At 39.6% G+C, this 21,933-nt stretch overlaps 1 long non-coding RNA gene across 1 annotated transcript in view; it reads left to right on the forward strand.

The window, feature by feature from the left end:
* The window catches only part of LOC140454875 (uncharacterized), a 64,315-nt gene extending 44,167 nt beyond the window's left edge, over nucleotides 1-20,148 (forward strand). Inside the window, exon 3 of the long non-coding RNA XR_011952745.1 lies at nucleotides 20,073-20,148. This is a non-coding gene — a long non-coding RNA (uncharacterized lncRNA). The remainder of the gene's footprint in view (nucleotides 1-20,072) is intronic.
* The last annotated feature ends 1,785 nt before the right edge of the window (nucleotides 20,149-21,933 follow it).

Here is a 21,933-nt window from a genome sequence, read left to right on the forward strand (position 1 = left end):
GAAACAATGTTGTGACTGAAATGGACTTCTGAACTCATTGCGTCCTTAAAGTCAATATACTATTACTGTTAATGTGACAGAAACAGGATTGAAAGAATTTTAGTGGGAACTAAAATGCCGCTTAAAGATACATTTTCAGTCTTTTTTAGGAGGTGTGGTGAAAGGGGTTGGATTTAAAGTATTTAAATATTTTTGAAGTTTCACAATTATACTCATGACATTTTTTGGCGAGGTAAACTGCCCATAGTGTCCAGAGGACGCAGAGGCTATGTGCATTAGCCATGGGAAAAATTGCAGGGTTATAGGGATGAGGCATGGACCTGGATGGGACTTTCTTTGCAGGGTCAGTGTGGACTTGTTGGGCTGAATGACCTGCTTCCACACGGTAGGGATTCTATGGATTGAAAAATTGACTTGTTCAGTCTGTCCAGAACTAAGAAAAAAAAATCATGAGTCGATGATCAAGTGACTGCAATGACCTCTGGAGTGTTAACAGAAACGTGTTTATATTGTGGAGGTTTACAGGAAGTATTAACTCTCAGACTTTGATAGAATCTAGACTGGGGAGGTTCTTTTAAAAAAAAGGTTGAAAAGTTGAGGTTCAGTTTGAAGGAGACCTGGCTGAAGATAGATGCGGGTACAGTCATTCCTAGGAAAAGGGGGTGATTTAGAGCAATTCAGGGAATCAGTTCCCTTAGTGAAAGAGAAGCATGCAGATCAGGAGTGTTTAGTTCGAAGTCTGCACTGGTTTTTCAAAGCTGAGAAAGTCGAATATCTCAGTAATGTACACACTCAAGGGAAAATGTTTCACATTGTGTAGAACAGGAACTGAGAACAAAAGGTTAAGTCAAAAAACAGATTGAATAGAGAAGAAAAATATCTGGATATTGACCAACTGATGGCACTGGGAAGTAAATGGGGTTTTGCTTTCTTGTGTGGTTGAAGATCTTTATGCCTATAATTAGATCATTTAGCTTGTTTTATTCATTTTATTTTATTTCTTTTGTGCAATAAACTTCAGTTCTATTGTTAAAACCAAATCTGTAACTTTGTTCATGTTTCAGTGAAAGACTCCCATGTTAAATTAAAATATGAAAACAACATTTACTAATTAGATTTCATTCTGGAATCTGACATGTCCAGTTGCATCCAGGATCCAGGGAGTCATCCAGGATCATAACACTAATTTTGTGCTCAGCCAATTTAACAACTATGTGGGGCAGTGACAGTGTCCCGACTAGGAAACCGTGTTTCAAATCTCATCTGACCTGGAAGCAGATAATAACATCTTTGAACATGTGATTAGAAAATATCTGCCTTCATCCAAGTCATTTAGATATGTATAGTAAAAGGTTGAAGTCCTAGCATAGATCTCTGTAGCATGGCATGGCAAGCAGTAAATGACACATTAATACTGCTGTGTTTTCTATTAGCTAGATAATCGTTTATCAATACCATATGTTCTCCTTTTTACCATGAGATTTTAATTCCACAATTTTAATTCCTTCAATGTGGTATCTTATCAAATACCTTTTAGAAACCAAAGTACCATACATCCTTAGGTTCCCCTTTATCAACCACATATTACTTCTCCAAGAATTCCAATAAATAGTTAAAACATGACTTCCCTTTCAGAAACCATTCAGATCCTCTGCCTGGAGACCTTACATGTTGAGTTAAAAAAGCACACAATGCCAGGTTATAGTCCAACAGGTTTATTTGGAAGTACTAGCTTTCGAGGCATTGCCTCTTCATCAGGTGGTTGTGGAGCAGGGTCAGAAGACACAGAATTTACAGCAAAAGGGTTACAGGTTGCTATAAATTCTGTGTCTTCTGGTCCTGTTTCACAACCACCTGATGAAGAGGCAATGCCTCGAAAGCTAGTACTTCCCAATAAACCTGTTGGACTATAACCTGGTGTTGTATGATTTTTAACTTTGTCCACCCCAGTCCAACACCAGCACCTCCAAATCATTACATTTTTGAAGGAAGCCACTATGACTTCTTTCATTATAGCTTTGAATATTTTCACTATGGCTGATATTAAGTGAATTGGTCAGTAGTTTCTTACGTTTTGTCTCCGTCCCTTTTGGATGAAGAAGATACATTTGCAATCTTCCAATTTAATGGAGCCTTCCCTGAATCTAGGTACTTTTGAAAAATTAAAACTAATGTTTCAACTCTTGAAATTACCATTTATTTTAAGACACAATGTTAAAGTCCATCAGTAATCAGACACTTTTCAACTCATTGCTCCAACAAGTTACTCAATACCACTTCCCTTGTGATTGTAATTTTCCTAAGTTCCTCCCTCTTTTCCTTTCCCTCATGTACACCTATTTCTAAGATGTTATTTGTATCCAGTATAGTGAAGACCAAAGCAAAATGACTACTCATCTGTTATTTTTTGTACTTTTCAACAATTCTTCGCCAGACTCACTTTGTAAAGGACCAATGCTGACTTTCTCAATTCTTTCATTTCTTAACGTTTCAGAAACCGTTAGCATCTGTTAATATATTTCCAGCTAGCTTTTTCTTATACTCAAATTTTCCTTTTCATATTAACTCTTCAGTCATTAGAACCAGAGGAAAGTTGTGGCACAGAAAAAGGCCATTCGACCAATCACCACTGTGTCTGTCAGACAAAAGGAAGTCACCTTCCAGCTCCTGATCTGGTGCAGATCTAGATTCTTTTTTAAATGAATTGAAGCTTTCTGTCCCCCCTGCCAAACTGGTAACCTGTCAGACTTACATTGCAGAGAGCACCAGCAATTAGCATTGAAAGATTGCAGCAGGGACAGTTTGCACTCAGGGAGAAGGCACCCAGCTCACATTGGAGCAGACAGCATCTCAGGGCCGCTCCCTTGCTCTCTCACTTGGTTCTGACTTACATGATCACAGCATCCATACCATTAAAATTTGTCAGAGGTTCAGGGTGAATCCGAAGGTTTTGTCCATTGATCATTGAGTAGGGTGCAGGGACCCTAGCTGCAATGGGGGGGAGTTAATGCCAAAAGAAGTGGGTCAGCATACAGGAACAGGGTGGGCATTATTAAGGTGTAATATGCACCAGACCCACCAACATAGGAGTTGCTCTTTTTTGGGCACCATGTCTTTACCACTGGGCCCACCTCACAGAGGCCAGGTCCTGTGCTGAACCCACACACACTCTGCAACCAGGAGTCCCTGGCTCCACTGCCAGACCAGGCTGCCACAGCTATCCCGCTACAAGTCCCGCTCCAGTCACCCTCCTCCAAGATGTCACCTTGCTGGCTTGCTGTTGCTGCCAGCCCCAGAACACCAGGAGGACGTCCCTGCTGCCACTACTGTCTCCAATCACTGTGAGGAGCTCCGGGCAAGAGCCCACACACAGCCCAGCAAATCCATCCTCATCTTGAAGAGTAAGAGAAAGCTCACCTTGTGCATGATGAAGCTGGGATACATTGTGCACTACAAGCCAGTCAGGACCTATATGACGCCCAGTTCCAGGAGAATATAGCAGTGTACAGAAGATCATCATTGACTATCAAACATTCATTAGCCACAACACCAACAGTTGGCTGGTGAACCGCGGCCCCTATCCATTCTGTTACTGTTCACTTTTGCTGAGAATAAAAGTTCATGTTTGGAATTGTCTGATTGCTTGCCTGTCTGTGATGGTTCCCTACTGGATAATAACAAGATCTCCAGTGGGCACTGGGCACAGAGTAATGGTGACATAGAGAAGGTGTTTAGAAATGATGCAGCAAAGGTCAGGTAAAGAGTGAGACCTGGCGGTTAAACTGTTGCTCGGATGAGAATGTTGGTTGTACATGTGAGGGAATGATGCCATGAGCCATGAGCAGTGTGGCTTTGCGTCTGCTGTGCCATTACTGTGCCAATGAGGGATAATGTAGAAAGTGAGGACTGCAGATGCTGGAAATCAGAGTCAGGATTATGGTGCTGGAAAAGCACAGCAGGTCGGGCAGCATCTGAGAGGCAGGAGAATCGACGTTTCGGGCAGAAGCCCTTCAAATAGGAGTGAGCCCCATTCCTGATGAAGGGCTTATGCCCAAAACTTCAATTCTCCTGCTCCTTGGGTGCTCCTTAACCTGCTGTGCTTTCCCAGCACTACACTCTCAATGAGGGATGTTGCCAGATTGTCAATGCTTGCCGAAGAGTCAGCAGCCTTGAAAGATGGTGAGTGTTTCAGGGTCGCTGGTCCCTTGGCGCATATCTGCTAAGTGACAGGTTGTTCTGGGGTGAGTATGTGGAGAGGTGGAAGTAGAATCAGGTGTGAGGGATGCCATAGGGTGGAGAGATAGATCGTGAGGCAAGTTTAGATAGATACGGCGTAAAATTCACATTAGGTCTTGTGGCAAGAAACTTTCCAAAACAACTCAATAAAACTCACACTTAGGCAAAAGATTCAGCTCAAAGAACTCAGTAAAGATTAGAACGATGAAACATGTATGACTGTCTGAATGAGTTATCTCATTCTGCACATTTTTTCCTGAGTTCCTGCAGCTATTCTGCTGAAGTTCCAGAAAATGAGGGAAAACGCTGAGTGAAATTCACTCCTATAGGTTCAACCTTAGAAGACTGACATTTGATAAACTATCCAGGATCTTTATGACGGTAGTGGCAAGTGATAGCAAAATGCCATGAAATCATGCTTTGCAATGTAAAACCTTCTGCTTAAGATCAAGCACGTGCTCAAGTCAAAAATAAGAGCTATTTAAATTAAATTCTATTCAGTACTATCCCCTGGCCCTCCTTTCATTCTGCAATTAGTGGCTAATCAAATAATCATCTGATTAGGAAGTTTCAGGCTGCAAATCAATTCAATTGTCGGCTATGGATTTTCTCTGAATTGTTTTAGTGAATGTGTTTGTGCTGTTAAAGGATGGTTTATTTATTTATAAATTGTAAGGTGGAAAATCTAAGATTAGCAAGAGTCGGCACAAAGTGAAGTGCACACTCGGACAGCCAATGCAGATGTAATGAGCTAAATTCATCACGGTCCCACCAAACTATTGGGGTTTCTTTTTCATTAGACGCAGACAACTGGTGGTGGTTTAACCTGTGGGTTATCATGCCTCAAATGAGAAGAGAGGTTGAGAAGGAGAATTGAGCCCATGCCATTAGCATCACTCTGCATCAAAAACCAGCCATCCTGCCAGCTGAGCAAACCGATCCCCTAATGACCACATCCTGAAATATGCTGTCTATGACCCTCTCAGCTTTATGAATGCACTGTAGTGCCCCCAGTTGCCACTCAAGCTCAAAAATGCAGAGCTTGAGTTGGTTGAACAGGTGGTATATCCTGCACACATGGTCATCCAGACTAGGATTTCCTACGTGGAGCAGGATGTGCAAATCACAGCCCTGAGCTCAGACATACTGTGACTAAACAGAATGTGGATCCTTGCTTTTATTTTACCCTTGCTGTTACATAAATATAGACCAGAAAAGTCTTCATCTTGTTCATGTCACACAAACACTCCAAAACCCTTGCTCTATCAAATGACACAATTTCAATTCAAAGTTCTGAAATATTAATTATCGATGTAGGTTATTTAAACTGTACTTAACAGTCTTAACACGAATTAATATATAGTTCCAAAACACAATAAAAAAAACCCACTAATACTGACTTAATCTCCTTGATATCACACTCTTGATTTTATTGAAGCAGCTCCATTGATCCTCTGTCTGCATATGGGACCTCACTGCTCTCTCTGCTCCTTTAAACCTCTCTGCTGCAGGTTACAAGTCCTGCACAAATCTGCTTTCTAGCAATCTGCTTCTGGGACCTTGCCGCTCCTTTTAACTTTGTCACTACTGCTCCATAAAGCTCTGCCACTGATCTATCTGCTCCTTAAATTTCTCCCACTCCTCTCAATGATGCTGACTGTCTGATTCAGGGTCCTCACCTCTCCCTCTCCTCTTGATCAGAATCTGCATCCATCTGATATTCGTGAAAGTATCAAGAAATTGACAGATGGCCAAGAGAAAACTTAATGAGGAAATAAACGACAGAGGAAGGATCTGTAAATATTACCAAATATTCGTGGGAACTGTTTGTTTGTTACTGCAAAATCTAGGGAAAAAATGCTAAGTTACATCAAGCTTATCGCAATCATCTAATACAGTAAATCAAAGCTGAGCTTAAAGACGTTCCTCCACATTAAGGTATGGAAACAGCAAGCTGTCCATACAAGGCTATCTTATAACAGCTGCCACCAGTATAGCACAACATGAGGCAACTGTGATGACAGCTGCAGATAAAAAATATACTTTAAAATTTGAAAATTCACTAATTACCATACTTCTTGCTTAATAATGTACATCTTTATGCAAATAAGCAGGTTATGCAATTAAGCAATCATCATTTAAATGAATGAAGTTGACATACAGTATGCCATTTTGTTATATTTACATTAGGATATTTAATAAAAGTGCTTTGGGCCCATTACTCTTTATGGAAATACTCTAAAATAATTAAACTCCAGCAGAATACTCTACCACCACATCAATGCCCTCCGCCTTTTGGTTTCTGTCTGACTAATGTTGGATTGTACAGATCACTTAAAAGGAAGTGAGCAAGGCTAGCTGTAACGACATTCATTTTAAACAGGCAAAGACACATTGTATGAAAAATTCAGTCTAAATAAGATGGTATGGCAACAAAAATATTCAATTAAGTTACAAGTAAATACAAAATAATGGGAGTTTAACCACAACTTCAGATGTTTATGAAAATAAGATATTCTTTAAAATGAAATGCATTTTTCAGTGTTAAATCAAATGGATACAATTTCCTTATTTTTGTACAACAGATAGGCCACAAAATTCTGTTATATCTAGGAATTCAATGTCGACACATGCTGATGTTTATTAGACCAAGAGTTTTTTTTGACATGTAAGGAATAGCAGCAATAGTTTTAACTTCAAAATTCTTTCATTGATAACTTTGTAGCTTTTAAAAACCACATACGTCACATTTTCTGAAGTAGCACAGGAATCAGAGGAGCGAAGAAGTGAAAAGTAAAATTAAAACAGTGCTAGAAAGCAGGGTTTTTAAAAATTATTCATTCATGAGATGATGACTTAATTGGCATTTTTTACCTGTCCTTGAGAAGGTGGTGGTAGGAGAAAGTGAGGACTGCAGATGCTGGAGATCGGAGTCGAAAAGTGTAGTGCTGGAAAAGCACAGCAGGTCAGGCATCATCTGAGGAACAGGAGAGTGGACATTTCAGGTATAAGACCTGCTTCAGGAATGTGGTGGTCAGCTGCCTTTTTGAACTATGGGCACATTCGCAACGTTTTTGACCCAATGATAATGAAGGAATGGCAACATATTTTCAAGGCAGAATGGTGAATGGCTTGGACAGGAACTAGCACTTGATGTTGTAACCATGCAGCTGCTGCCTTGGTTCTGCTAGTTGCTAGTGGCCATGGGCATGGAAAGTACAACTTAAGGAGCATTGGTGAATTTCTGCAGTCAGTCTTTTTGATGACACACACTGCTGCTACTGTACATCAGTGGTGGAGGAAATGGATGCTTGAGGATGGGTGTCAAGCTTCTGAGTGGTGTTGAAGCTGCACCCATCCAGACAAGGAAGGAATATTCCAACACACTAAAATAAAACAATCAATAGTGGGTGTTAAAAATCTAAAATAAAAACAGAAAAGCACTGGAGAAACTCAGCAGGTCTGGAAGCATCTGTGGAAAGAAAAATTGGGTTAATATTTTAAATCCAGTGATCCTTCATCACACTGGACTTTCAGCTCTAACAAAGGGTCACTGGACTCAAAATATTCACTCTTTTTTTTTACCTCTCCACAGATGCTGCTAGACCTGCTGATTTGTGCATTATAGATGGTGGACTGACTTTGGGGAGTCAGGAGATGAATTACTCACTGAAGGTTTCCTAGCCGCTGACCTGTTCTTGTAGCCACTGTTATTATGTGATGAGTCCAGTTCAATTTCTGGCAAATAGTAACCCCCAGGATTTTGATGGTGGAGATTTCAGCAATGGTAATGTCACTGACTGTCAAGGGGTGATGATTTGTTTCCCTCGTCAAAGATGGTAATTGCCTGGCATTACCTGAGGTGATTGTCACTTGTCAGCCCAAGCCTGGACAGAGTCCAGGTCTTGCTACGTTTGGACACTTCAGTATCTGAGGAGTCATGAATGGTGCTGAACAGTGTGCAATCATTGGTGAACATCACCATTTCTGATGTTATGATGGACAAAAGGTCCATGAGGATGTAGGAGCAAATTACTGCAGATTCTGGAATTTGAACAGAAACCAACAAGTGCTGGAAATCACAGTGCGTCACCAGCATCCATGGAGAGACAGCAACCTAACATTTTCAATCTAGATGACTCTTCATCAGAGACGAGGCTGGTTGGGCCTAGGACACTACTCTGAGGAACCCCTACAGAGACGTCCTGGAGCTGAGATGACTGACCACAATCATCTTTCTTTGTTCCAGGAATGACTCCAACCTGTCGATAAATTTCCTGCTGATTCCTATTGACTCTAGTTTTGCTAGGGCTTCTTGAAGCCCCACTCAAATCAAAAACAGACTTGATGTCAAGGCCAGTCACCTCCCTGACTTTGGAATCTCTGCATGGAAATGGGGTCATTCAATATATTCAAAACAGAAATAGACTCCTATCAGGCAAAGGAATTACTGGTTATAGGTGGGAATATGGTACTGGAACACTAGTGGATGAACCCCAATGTTACCGAGTGACAGTACAGAGTGGAAGGGTCGAATGTTGTCTTTCAGCTCCCAATTTGTCTATTCCTGTATAAATTTGTAGTACAGACAAAGTATTGACACAGCACAAGACATCCAATAGTTGGTGATGTGATCATGATGTTTCATGAGGATGACTGTTCTTCTCACTCAGGTCAATCACGTATAATCCCTAGGAGATGGTACAAGTTTCTTTCAGACTGCATCTGACACCAATGCTGTCACTGATTTTGTCAACTTTACGCTGCATGGTAATTTTAAAAAAAGACTTAGTTCATTTGTTGAGGCAAAACTGTTCCTTGTTCATCATCCAGGTTGTTTTATAGAGTTCCTGTAGGTACTAAGGCTGACCTGGAAATAGAAGGTTTTGCTGCAAGTTCTGGACTGGGTACTACAGATGATTGAATTCTGGATGAATTGCTGTTTTGGGACTTTTTCTCCTTGTCTTTCCTTTCCAGTTCTAATAGTGCTACAGCAATTCGGGGTGACGCTCTTCCAAGACTCTCAGCCTTAGGCTGCTTTGTGAGTGCACTGCTTTTACAAGCTTGCTTTAACAGATTTGCTTTGTTGACTGAGTGTCAGACATTCAGATTATATGACCAGCTTCAATTGATTATGACTGTCTCAATATGGTATAGATGTCAGCAAACCAGCTGAGATGACCAGTTCTGTGTCACAGAATCATGGAACTATTACAGTGCAGGAAGGCTACCATTCGGCCTACTGAGCCCAAGCTGGCTTAGTCTGGCATTACCATCTAATGCCAACCTCTTGCCTTTTCTCCATAGCCCTGCGCACCATTACTATCCCCCAAAAAATCCAATATCATATTGATTGCCTTAAATGAGCCTGCCTTCATCATAATTCCAGGCAATACATTCCATACCTGGGCAACTTGCTGCATGAAAAAGTATTTTTCTCACATCACCCTTATCTTCTTTCCATGTCACTTTAAAGTATCCACTAGGTTGTCCTGCAATCTAATCTTCTGAAGCTTCAGAAGGCAGCTCAAGTGAAAGTGAGTCAGCTTCTTGGCATGACACTGGTATGCAGCTTAGTTTCACATGCATACAGGAGAAGGGAGTGGACTGTTGCCTTAGAGATTTAAAATTTGGTTGGTTGACATACTCCTTTGCATTCCCAGAGTGATGTTCTAAGTCTGCCAAATGCTACACTTGCTTTGGTAATTCTTGCATGTGACACACTGCCAACAGAGACAGCGAGAGAGAGAGAGAGAGAGTATGCTGTCAAGATAATTGAAATAATCTACTGCTGACAGGTTCTGGTCATGGACTGAACTCTTGGGATGAAGATCTATCTTTTCTGGCACAGGCTGGTACATTCAGGTGCATGACAGAGGTGTAGCATCACTCACAGGCTGGGTTGCCCCATTCATTGAAGTGGTTTATCCTATATATCCCACATCCAGCTGTCACCTCTCGCTCCAGGAAGTTATTAGCATACACCAAAGCTCACACCACAGCAAAACTGCTTTGGTAGGCTGGCCAAACTGGGCAAGGGTGGTCATTAGGTCTCCTCACTGACTGAGGGATTGTTTATCTTACAATGCAAGGACTCATTTTGGGAGACAAGGTGGATGAGACTGACCTAAGGTCCAGTGGTCATGAAGGTAGGATCACCATCAGGTTAGCCTCAGTGAAGGAGATCTGGCAGCAGGCCTCTAAAGTTTGGTCTGTAACATGCCCTCATCATTATTTAGATCCTGCTGGTTACAGCCATCAAGGTACGCAGGTAGGTCACCCAGCCATCCCCTTTCCTTGACACAGCATTTAAAGCATGGCCTTTTGTAAGTGGTATATTTCTAAAGAGATATTTGGCATTGCAGTGAGTCAGTTATCTTCAAGTTAGCTATCATTTGGACCTGCTGTCCGTGTTTCTTGGGGAATAGCAGTCTCTGCTTGTACTTGTCAATATGAGTGATTTTTATGATGTTCAGAATAAACTCTCTTTTCTGATTGTCAGATTGAGGTCACTTTTCAACAATTAGTTATAGTTTTGTTTTGTGCAGTGATCAAGCAAGTGAAGTATTCTTACAATATTCTGTATAATTCTTGCAATATTCTGCAGAATAACAATCTAATTGTGGTCAGTGGGACCTGAGTATCACACCGTGCTGGTGTTTAACTGTACCTGCATTTCAGCTGTCAAGTGGATCGACCATATGGCTTCAGGCTACACAGAAAAATAATGTAGAAGACACAATGCTGGCTTTTATGGCCTGATTAGTATCAGACGTGAGACCATTTTTGTCAAAGCAAACACTGAAAATAAGCTAGGTTTTGGGAAGTGATTTGATACTTTGCAATCCCTTCAAAGGCATATTGACGTAAAATTGCTTTAGATATAAGGAGACAGCTATGCCCAAAATTGGCTGAGTTCTTTTTAAACTTTAATTGACTGAAAATGATATACAGTCACTTTACTTTGAAGCATATAACAGATCTACAAATTATGTTTGAATTAAGTTCCCAAAATAGTTTTGCCTGTGGTTCTTGTGACTGGTTGTATTTAATAGGTGTCTTGTCATGGTAGCTTGTTACGTTACATTATTTGCCTTTTATTAACTATTTAATGATTTCTCATAAGAAAAGCCAGGCTATACAGATGCGGCACAATGACAAGGTTTGATTCCCAGAAATCTGGAATGGTCTAATCAGAATTATTGCAATATATGTGTTCTCTTGTTTTCGTTGGAGAACAAAGGAAATAGTAACTGCACTTTTAAAGTGATTGACATCTTAGGTCAACATCCTGGAACTACCTTGGGTCTACCTCCACCAAATGGACTGCAGCGCTAAAAGAAGGGTGCTCACCATCACCTTCAGAGCAGACAGGAATAGGCAATACTGCTAGCACAGCCAGCGATGTCTACTTCCCATGAATGAATCATGATTAAAAAAAAACTTAGGGAATCTGTCAGGAGATAGCAGGAAGTGAAATCAGTATCATAAACATCATGCTTAAAAAAAAGGTCAGAAACTGATTCGATTGAGATAAACAGTGTGCTGAACCTGTGTTGGGCTAGCTAATCAAAGTTTAGGGATAACACAAGGGTAACAGTGAGTAACAGTTAATAAGCAGTAACTTTTAGCAGCCAGAAGATGACAGAAGAAAGATTTAGTCAATAGAATAGAACAAATGATAAACACCAGCCATATAAATGTCACTATTTGGTGTTCTGTAATGAACCAACTGAGCACACTGCCTTACTGAGTATTTCTCCTTCATAGTTATTGGGATAAATTGAACACATTCTGTAAAACTTATGAAAAATCGCTCACACCCAGAGTCGTCTTCTAACTGGAAGTTCTTTTAATCCAGCTCTCTCTAATCAGTCTATGATAGTAATTGACTTAAGTCAATTGAAGTTAAATTCAACATCCCAGAGCTTATTGTGTATTTATTAACTTCAAATCTAGCAAGTTGTAATAATTTCAGCAAATGCAGTTTTTACAATATTTAGAATAAATCCTCTCTCCTTCCTTTTGGTAGTAGTGCCGAAATTATTGGATTATGGAGAAACTTGCATTTCTAACCAGCAGACTTTTCAGGGAGCTTTGCACCAACAAATTCAGTGGCACCAACAGCACTGGATCCCCCATTGTCAACATTCTGGAGATTAATATTAACCAGAAACTGAACTGAACTAGCCATATAAATACAATGGCTACAAGGGCAGACAAGTTAGGAGTGTGTTGGAATACTGCCCGCTTAGCTGCATGGGTGCAGCTCCAATGAAACTCAAGAGGCTTGATACCATTCAGGACAAATCAGCCCCACTTGATTCACACTGCATCCACAAACATTCTGTCCCTTCATCACCGAAACATCCTGAAGATACACTGTAGAAATTCACCAAGGTTTCTTAGACTGCAACTTCCAAACCAACACTGTTACCAACCAAAAGGACAAGGATCACAGACATATAAGGACTGAACAATCTACAATTTTCCCTCCAAGCCACTCACCACCCTGACGTGGAGATATATCACTGTTCCTTCATTGCTACGGGATCAAAATCTTAGAAATCACTCTTTAACACCATTGTGGGTGGTACCTACACAATATAGAATGCACCAGTTAAAATATACAGCTCAAGGCCAACTTCTATAAAGTAATAAGTGCTGGGAAATCAATGTTATCCTAGCCAGCAATGCCCACATCCCTTGAATAAAGAAAAAAAAATGCTGTCTTTGGAAATTTGTTACGTACAAAATGGCTGTCATGTTTCCTATATTATAACATATGCTATGTAAAGTCTTTTGCTTACTTTATTTGCCATTTTTTGCCAAGACCAAAACTGGACAGTAGGTAAAACTTAAAATCATTTTCATACATGTTTGAGTTTCTGATATTTGGTCTAAGTAGTAGTTTATTGAAAACTCAAATTATCTGTGTCACCAAACCATAACAAAACAGATGTCAGGGTATTGTAAAAATCAGATACAAAGGGAACAATTTCCTCTGTCAGCTAAATACTTCATAATCGTAAGTCCACTTGCATCAAGTGAGTTTATAATTTTTTCAGACACAGAATTGATAAAATGCACCTCTCTTCCATCCAAGACTTATATTTGAAATGTCACAGTCAAGAGTGTGGTGCCAGAAAGACACATCAGGACAGGCAGCATCCAAGGAGCAGGAGAATCGACATTCTGGCATAAGCCCTTCATCAGGAAAGGTCACAGTAATGTCACAGTAAACCATGGAAAAATATAACTGTCTAGGCCAAACCCAGACAAATGCAGACACACATTTCCAAAATAGGAGCCAGAGTAATTCAGTTCCATTCAGCCCTGATTCTGCAATCTTGCCAGTGCCAGTGATGGCTTATTCCTGGTGTGTGATTTGCTTCAAAAGAAACTTGGGCTGGAGAATCTACAGGTGTTACCTTACCTCCAATTGGATTTCCTTTTTAGTATGGCTTGACACTGGAACTATGGGAGCACTGGTTCTATGTATGCTCATTACTGCGGCACTTACCCTGTTAAACAATTTGTTTTTCTTCATGTTGTGTGCATCATTAACTGGATCAGGTTACAGAAAACAAAATTTACACCCAGGCTATGAATAATTCAATCAAATAACTACACAGCATGTATATCCAACTGTATCGATTTTAGTACTGTAAATGTTGAAAGTACTCAAAGCCTACTGAGGTCAGATGTTTCTTCAGGTAACAAGCTGGCATTAATTTCATTTCACTGTTAAATCTGAACTGCTTCTCTTTTTTTGTTTCAAATGCACCAGTACTCTGATGACTTGTGTAAATTTGCCTCTATCAGGGTGTTTTACTGACATGGCAATGCTTATGTTATCTCCTATGACATAAGAACAGGGCATTGATATTGAAAAATGGAATGAACATTTATGAGAATTAACTATGACGTACAAACATATTCACTGGGCACATAAGTGCATGGGTAAATTATGGAGCTACTAAATTTACCACACGGGAATATGCTTCTACCAGTGTCGTTCTTCATGTGATTCGAGGAAAAATAGAACATGAGACCTTTCAAACCTGAGGTCACATACAATAATACAGTGACAAGGTCATGTGCATGTCTCTCAAGGCATCCTGACATACTGACCATGAGGTGTAACATGCAGGAACCTTGCCCATTTATGCTGCATCCAACTCCTGCTGTGCCAAGCTCTGTTGCGCCCATGAGTTGCCTTTTATTATAAAGCACTTGTAGTTCTTTGGGAAGGATCATTAGTTCTCGGGCAACCTCCCAAATGGGTGAACTGCAAATGGTTAAGCATGAGAGGAAAAGCTGAAAGAGATACACTGAAAAAGTCACTTGATTGGTGTGTACCATTGATGACTGCAGCTACCACTCAACTGGAAAGAAAAGTCAAGTTTTAAACATTTTTATTCAGGGGCATGGGGAGGAAGTTAATTTCTAACAAAACTGCCAGAGTAACAGAGAGAAAAAAAAAATAAATTGAAATAATTATATCAAATTTTCTCTCACATCTGGGATTAACTCACCTCTTCAACCTACCATCTGTTCAAGAAAATTTCTCAGCTCATAATAATATTTCCCTTCTCTTTCTGCAGCCCATATTAAATATTACACACTGCATCTATACCACTGATCTATATGTACAACAATAAAAAGACATTTGCAACAAAGACAATTTCTTTTGGATGCCAATTCTACGGCAAAGTTTAAACTCGAAAACTCAGTGTCATGGAATCCTATGTATGCATTCTGTAAATCAAAAACCAAGCATTCAGTCAAGTTATGTGCAGGTCCAACTGAATTATTATGAACATTGCATCTAAGATTTTGTTCATTCTAAATGGCAACACACTTCTGAATCTAAAAAAAGTTGACATCCATATAAATATTGCTCACTAAACAAGCTTTGCGTGTTTATAAAAGCAAATAACATGAAACAAATAAAACACAATTAGCAGACAGCATGCATGGCATGAACTAAATGGCTTTATACACTTGATATGTCAAATAATTAAATAATTACAATTCATAAATTATGTTCTCAACACAACTAAGCTTGTTTAAACTGGACCTTGAAAAGACGAATGAACCAAAAAGAATTCAATTTAAATCACTGAAAAAAAAAAGCTCTTTACATTATTTCCGGGGATCAACCATTGTGATTTGATGGGGGCTCTTTTTAGAAAAACAGGCAAGGAATCGCAATGTTATGATTTGGCCAATATCACTGACCTTTGACTTCAATGGAAAATTGGGATGTAAAAACAGCTTTGCACACAAATAATATAAAGCAAAAATTGTGAATATTGGAGACAGAAAGTGCTGGAGAAACTCGACAGGTTTGGCAGCATTTGTGAAGAGAAAAACAGAGTAAACGTTTGAGTTCAGTGACTCTTTAGTCAGTGCACCCAATCTTGGCAGTTTCTCAATGCGTTACTCAGGTTATAATTACCCATTCATAAACCAGATAGGCACGGACTGAGATATTCACCTTTCCAAACGGGAGTGGTGTCTTTGACCCTGAAAAAGAAGTGTGTGAACAAGGAAGAAGCTAAATGAAAACATCATCCCCATCACACTGACAGAAAGTCAGGAGGACAAGTCATTGAGTGTCTTTAAGACAGAGCTAGTTAAGTTCTTGATTAGCAAGGGGATCAATGGTTATAGGGAGAAACATATCAGCTATGATTGAATGGCAGAGATTTGATGGGCTGAATGGCCTAATGCTGCTCTTATATCTAATGATCTTCTGGACTGAAATGTAGATGATATATTAGAAACATCAAGAATAATTACCCCACCTCCCCTAAAACAAAACAATAATTGAAAAACGAAAAAGAAAATGTCTGGTTAGGCCACAGCTAAAGTATTGTGTGCAGTTCTGGAATCCACATTATGGCAGGGATGTGATAACACTGGAGAAGGTGCAAGGAGATTTACCAAGATGTTGCTTGGGCTGAAAAGTTTCAGTCATGAGGAGAGATTGAACAGACTGGAATAGTTTTTCTTGGAGCAAAGGAGATTAAAAGGGACATACTAAGATGTTTAAAATTTTGAGGCGCACAGCTAGAGTAGACAGGAACAAACGCTTCCCCGATGAAGGGATCAACGGGCAGAGATCTAAGGTAAGGGGCAGGAGGTCTGGAGGGGATGTGAGGAAAAATGTTTTCACCCAAAGGGTAGTGGGAATTTCAAACTCCCTACCTGTAAGGATGAAAGAAGCAGAAACCCTTAAAAAAAAAGTAATGGTTGGTGGTATCATTATTTGACTATTAATCCAGGCACCAGGTAATTTTCAAATCTCACCATAGCAGATTTTGGTATTTAAATTCAGTAATTTAATTTGGAATTAAGAGTCTAATATACTAACCATATCAATTGCCCACATGGTTCACAAATACCCTCAAGGGAAAGAAACTGCTGTCCTGTACCTGGTCTGGCCTACATGTGACTCCATACCCAGAGTAATGTGGTTGAATTAATGGAAGAGTTAGCTTGACAGCAAGGCTATATTGTGTATTCGGGTGGGAGGGTTGCTTATTTTGATTATACGAGCATCTATATATTGTCCAGCCTCAATTGCCAGTGAGAAGGTGGTAGTGGTGATGGTGATTGCCTTATTGTCCATGTTGTGTTGGTACTTCCACAGTACTATGAGAGACAAAGCACGAAGACTTTGACTCAACAAAAATGAAGAAATGATAATGTATTTCTCAGGCAGACAAATGGGTGACATGTTATGTTTATATTTAATTCAGACAGTCTGTTCCCTGGAAGATGTTAACTTTTTTTGCTAGTGTATATAGTTTGAGCATTTTTGTTTATTTATTAGCCTGCCTTTTAAAGTAACCTTTAAATCTTTTTTTGTGCTCCGTCTTAATCATGGTAGGCAAAGAACATGTTTGCTTGTGTAAAGACTGGAGACATTATTCCAATATGGCTGCCAGTTACAGTTCATGGCTCTCACTTCTTGTGGAATACATTTCGTTGACATTAGTATGTTGCTGTAAAACACTTGGTGAAATATCCTGAATGCTGTATATATTTCTAGCAATCAAGAAATATTGCAATTGATAGTATGGCTTCAATGAACAAGACCAAAATTGTGTGTTCAGACTCAGGTGAAAATTTACTTTCTGCGAAGATCACAATGGCAGAGGTTTTTGCTCATGAAACACTTTGCACAAGAATACACATAGATTAATGTTTGCCAGTGTATGGCAACTAAGTTTATGGAAATTTTAATCCAAATCTAAAATTTGATATGTTTAGGTTGAATGTAATGTTTCCTATTCACCACAATTAAGTCAATGCAGCTAATGCTCTCAACACATATCAATAATACATCCTGCCAAATAGAAATGAAAATAGGTTTATATACTCTTCCAACCAAAACAGACTGTCTAAATGCTGCTTCAGTTATAAGGTACCCAGCTGGTACACATTTTCTTTTTATTCTTTGATGGCATTTGATCATCACTGAAAAGTTCGGCATTTGTTGCTCATTCCTAATTACCCTGAACTAAATGCTTAATACACCATTTCAGAGTGCAGTTAAGAATTAACCGCATCACAATGGGTCTGTAGGGCAGACCAGCTACAAATAGTAGATTTCCTTAATGAATAGTTGTTATGACCATCTAGCTGAGACTCGCTTTGTATACCAGATTTATTCATTGAACTTAAATTTCCCAGCTGCCACAGTGGATTTAAATGCATGTCGTTATATGATAACCATGGCCTCTGTTCAGTGATATTACCTCTACTCCATTATCTCCTCCCCATGTCAAACAGTTGGAAAATTTGGACCTTGAGGAATTTGATTGAGAAACCAGCTTCATAGTTCAAGAGACTAAAGGAAATATATATTTTATGTCTGAAAAAGATTCTGTATCCTTAGCCCTGTTTTTACCCAAAGGTTCCTGGTGAGAGTGGAAGACATTCAGGTTGCATGCCTATTATCAGTAGAGCCAAACTTTACCAAGCTGCTATCTTGTACTATGCACATGTGATTTGGTGATGGGATGCCAGCCTTTGTGGAGTTATTTCGATTGCAAATCAGGCACTTGATCTAAAGATAGATTGCTCTTGCTAAGTGTTCCAGGTAAAGAAAAGAATCTCCACTTGCATGACAAAATGATCTAATCAATAATTTATTTGGCGAATCTCCAAGGTTTTAAGAGTTCTTCCCAACTCATTTTGCCAGAATAACATTTGTGCATTAAACTAGTAGTAATTATTTTCTGAAAGTTAAATTTTATTAAGAAGAATAGTGTATCACCAAGAATATTCAACATCTCTGAGTATGTTATCTATTAACCAATTTTATTGCAGTCAGTTCCAAGTTATTATGTTGTGTAAAGTCGTAGGATCTGCTGTTACCACCAATGTAACTTTAAGATTAGGATGGTCCAATTGTTTCATATATTTACAGAAGTCTTGGTCAACTATTCCAACCTAAATAGTCCCAGGAAAGATCAGAAAGCCAGAGGGTTTAACAACAGGAGCTTTATTAGGGGCTGTTAACTCTGTAGGCAGCTCTGATTAGACTAAGCGGTTTCCTGTCCAAAATAACCGATGCTTTTATGTGAGCAGACTCTTTAAGTTATAGTCCACCATACAAACACGAAAGCATAATATTCCTCCCCGTTAACAACAGAGGTCCCTGCAATGAAAACATTCACAATATTTATATTCATATATACCACAGTCAGTATGCATGATATTCCAGAAGACATCAATTCCTGTGTGGCTGTTGCACACCTGAGGTGACTGTTTACTGTTCTCATTGGCTTTAACCTTTGATATTTTCAGTGTGCTAGGAACATCACCTGCCCTTGCCTTTTCCTGAGACTACCGAATGTTCAGAAGTTCTCACCATGTTGTGGTATTATCCACTGAGGGAAGTATCCCTCAGATGCTTCAGTTACTGTTTTGCTCTTCGGTATATCCAAGTCCCTATTTGGCACAGTTATCTACGGATCATCAATGAATGTTTTCTTTGGCATATTCACTCTGGTCACAAACAGTTTATCTGCATGTCTTTTCTCTGCTGCATCGTCTCTCATCTCTATGGTGTAGGAGATGGATCCAGTTTGCGCCCGAATGATGGTTGTTATCCACTTCTAGCCACTATTGTAATTCCTTGCCAACATTTAGGGTCATAGAGTTTTACAGCATGGAAACAGCTTGTCCATGTTGACAGGTTTCCCAGACCAAACCAGTCCCATTTGACTGTACTTGGCCCATATCACTCTAAAACCCTCCTCTTCATGTGACCATCCAGTTGGCTTTTAAGTGTTGTAATTGTACTCGGTTCCAACACTTTCACTGGCAGTTTGTTCCATACACACACCACCCTCTGCGTGAAAAAGTTGTCCCTTAGGACCATTTTAAATCTTTCCCTTTTCACCTTAAACCTTCCCCGACCCTTGGAAAAAGACCTTGGCTATTAACTCTATCAACTTCTTGACCTTTTCAGAACATATAGCATTTGGCCCGTGCTTTCACAGGAAAACCTGATTCTGGTGTTTCTTGTCAACAGTGACTTTTGTCTCGAGTGGTTTCAGCAAATCAATTGATACTTGCTTTACCATGAATAATGCTGGAAAACTTTGAGTTGGTGAATGGGTTGTATTCTAGTATGGTAATGAAAATTGGATAAGTTTTGGATAGTGATCCTTGTCCTCTAGGTACCTTTTAGGAATGTTTAATTGTCTGAACGAACCTTTCTGCCAAACTATTCATGACTAGTTGATATGGAACTGATCAGAAATGTTGAATTCTGTTCTGCTGTAGATAATCCATAAACTCTTGTGTTCCAGATAACCAAAGCTCGCAAATTAATCCATCAGACTTTCAATTGTTTTCTCTGAAGATGGCATCTTCATGAAGGCAACTTCAGGCCATTTGGTAAGTGAGTCATCCACTTTCAAAAACAATTGCTGTGCAAAAGGTCTGGTGTGGTTGAAACGGATTCTTTGCCATGGCCTTTCTAAGCAATCCCAGTGGTGTAATGGCATTAATGGAGGTAGGTTGGGAACTCGTGCACAAGCTACACATATTTCCACCTTCTCCTCAATTTCAGGTAGCTTCTGGCTATCTCCTTCATGCTGACAATGTCGCATTGACCTTTGCGTCATTGATTTATCACACATCTCCTTCGCTTTGGGGGAATGTTGACCCCTATTCCCAGGAGGAGACATCCTGCTTGTACAGATAGTTCTTACTTTCGTGTGACATATGGCTTCAGTTATGGGATTGTTTCTGTGATCTTACCACACATGCCATGTCCATCACTTCGATAGTAGTGGGTTATTTCTAGTGTTCTTCGCAACTTGCCATGTCATTACCTGAGTGCTTTCTACCTGAACTAGAAAATGTCTGCTTAAGGAATGTTTGTAAGCAACTCATTTTGCAAAGTCATGATTTGGAGATGCTGATGTTGGACTGGGGTGTACAAAGTTAAAAATCGCACAACATCAGGTTATAGTCAGACAGGTTAGTGCTTCCAATTAAACTTGTTGGACTATAACCTGGTGTTGTGTGATTTTTAACATTTTACAAAGGAAATTCAGGGAGCCCAGAAGCACTCCCATATAAGTTGGATTGCTGATACTTAATCATATCAGAGTAAGTTGATAGCAACAATATCCACCCTTTGCACAGGCCTCACTGCTAGGTAAGGTATTCCTTTATGAGGCCGAAATACATGGACAATGGTCTGTGATCTGTTAATAGGGTAGAATCATCTATGCCAAAAATGATTCCAAGAGCTTCTTTCTCTATCTGTACATCATTCATTTCTGCTATATATAACAATTGTGATGCAAAAGTTATTGGCTTCTCTTCACCAATGGGTAATGTGAGAAACAACTGCCCACACTCCATACAATGATGCGTCATATACTAGTTGCAATGGTAGCCTTAAAAATGGTCAGGACTCCGGACTTTAATAAAACCTCTTTGGCCTCCACATGGATTTTCTCATTCCAAATTCTTCGGCACAATAAATTGTACAATGGCTTGAGAATGAGTTACGGGATTTGGGACAAACTTTCCATCGTAATTTAGTAAGCCCAAAAATGATTGCATTTGGTTTACATTTTTAAGTGCTGCTGACTATGCTGTTTCCGGCCCAAAGTCACCAATAATGTTATCATGGTGTCATGTGGTCAGATTCTTAAAATGATCACCAACCATACTTCGACGGATACACACGGAAGCCAGAACTGGTTATAAGAAAAAGATTAGTACTGTGCATAGAACAAGTACAAGCTACATTGTGAAATTATTGTGTTGTGAAAATTTACATATTAGTTTCAGTGTCACTGGTCTGCAGCAAAATCTTTTGGTTGGTACACTGAATAGAAGTTGTCACATGGCAATTATTAGTTTATCCTGATGAGGCACTGTTACAAGAAAAACAACGGTCAGATTTTTCCCACTTGAGGTAGTGTTTTATTAAGTGAGATTGATGGCATCCATCACCAAGAATCATTGTGGCTTTTGCCAAGCTAACCTTTGCTGTTCTCCTTATTATATGTGCAGCTGGGCTCTTTGATGCCTCTCTTCTGCAATGCACTGCAAGTGAGATTGAAGCACTAACTATTGCCAAATTGATGGAAGTGGATGGAAGAGTAGTTAGTGGTGATGTAGGAACAGGAGAGGTGGTGAGACGTTTAT

Source organism: Chiloscyllium punctatum, chromosome 3 (genome assembly GCF_047496795.1).
Source record: "Chiloscyllium punctatum isolate Juve2018m chromosome 3, sChiPun1.3, whole genome shotgun sequence".
NCBI lineage: Eukaryota > Metazoa > Chordata > Chondrichthyes > Orectolobiformes > Hemiscylliidae > Chiloscyllium > Chiloscyllium punctatum.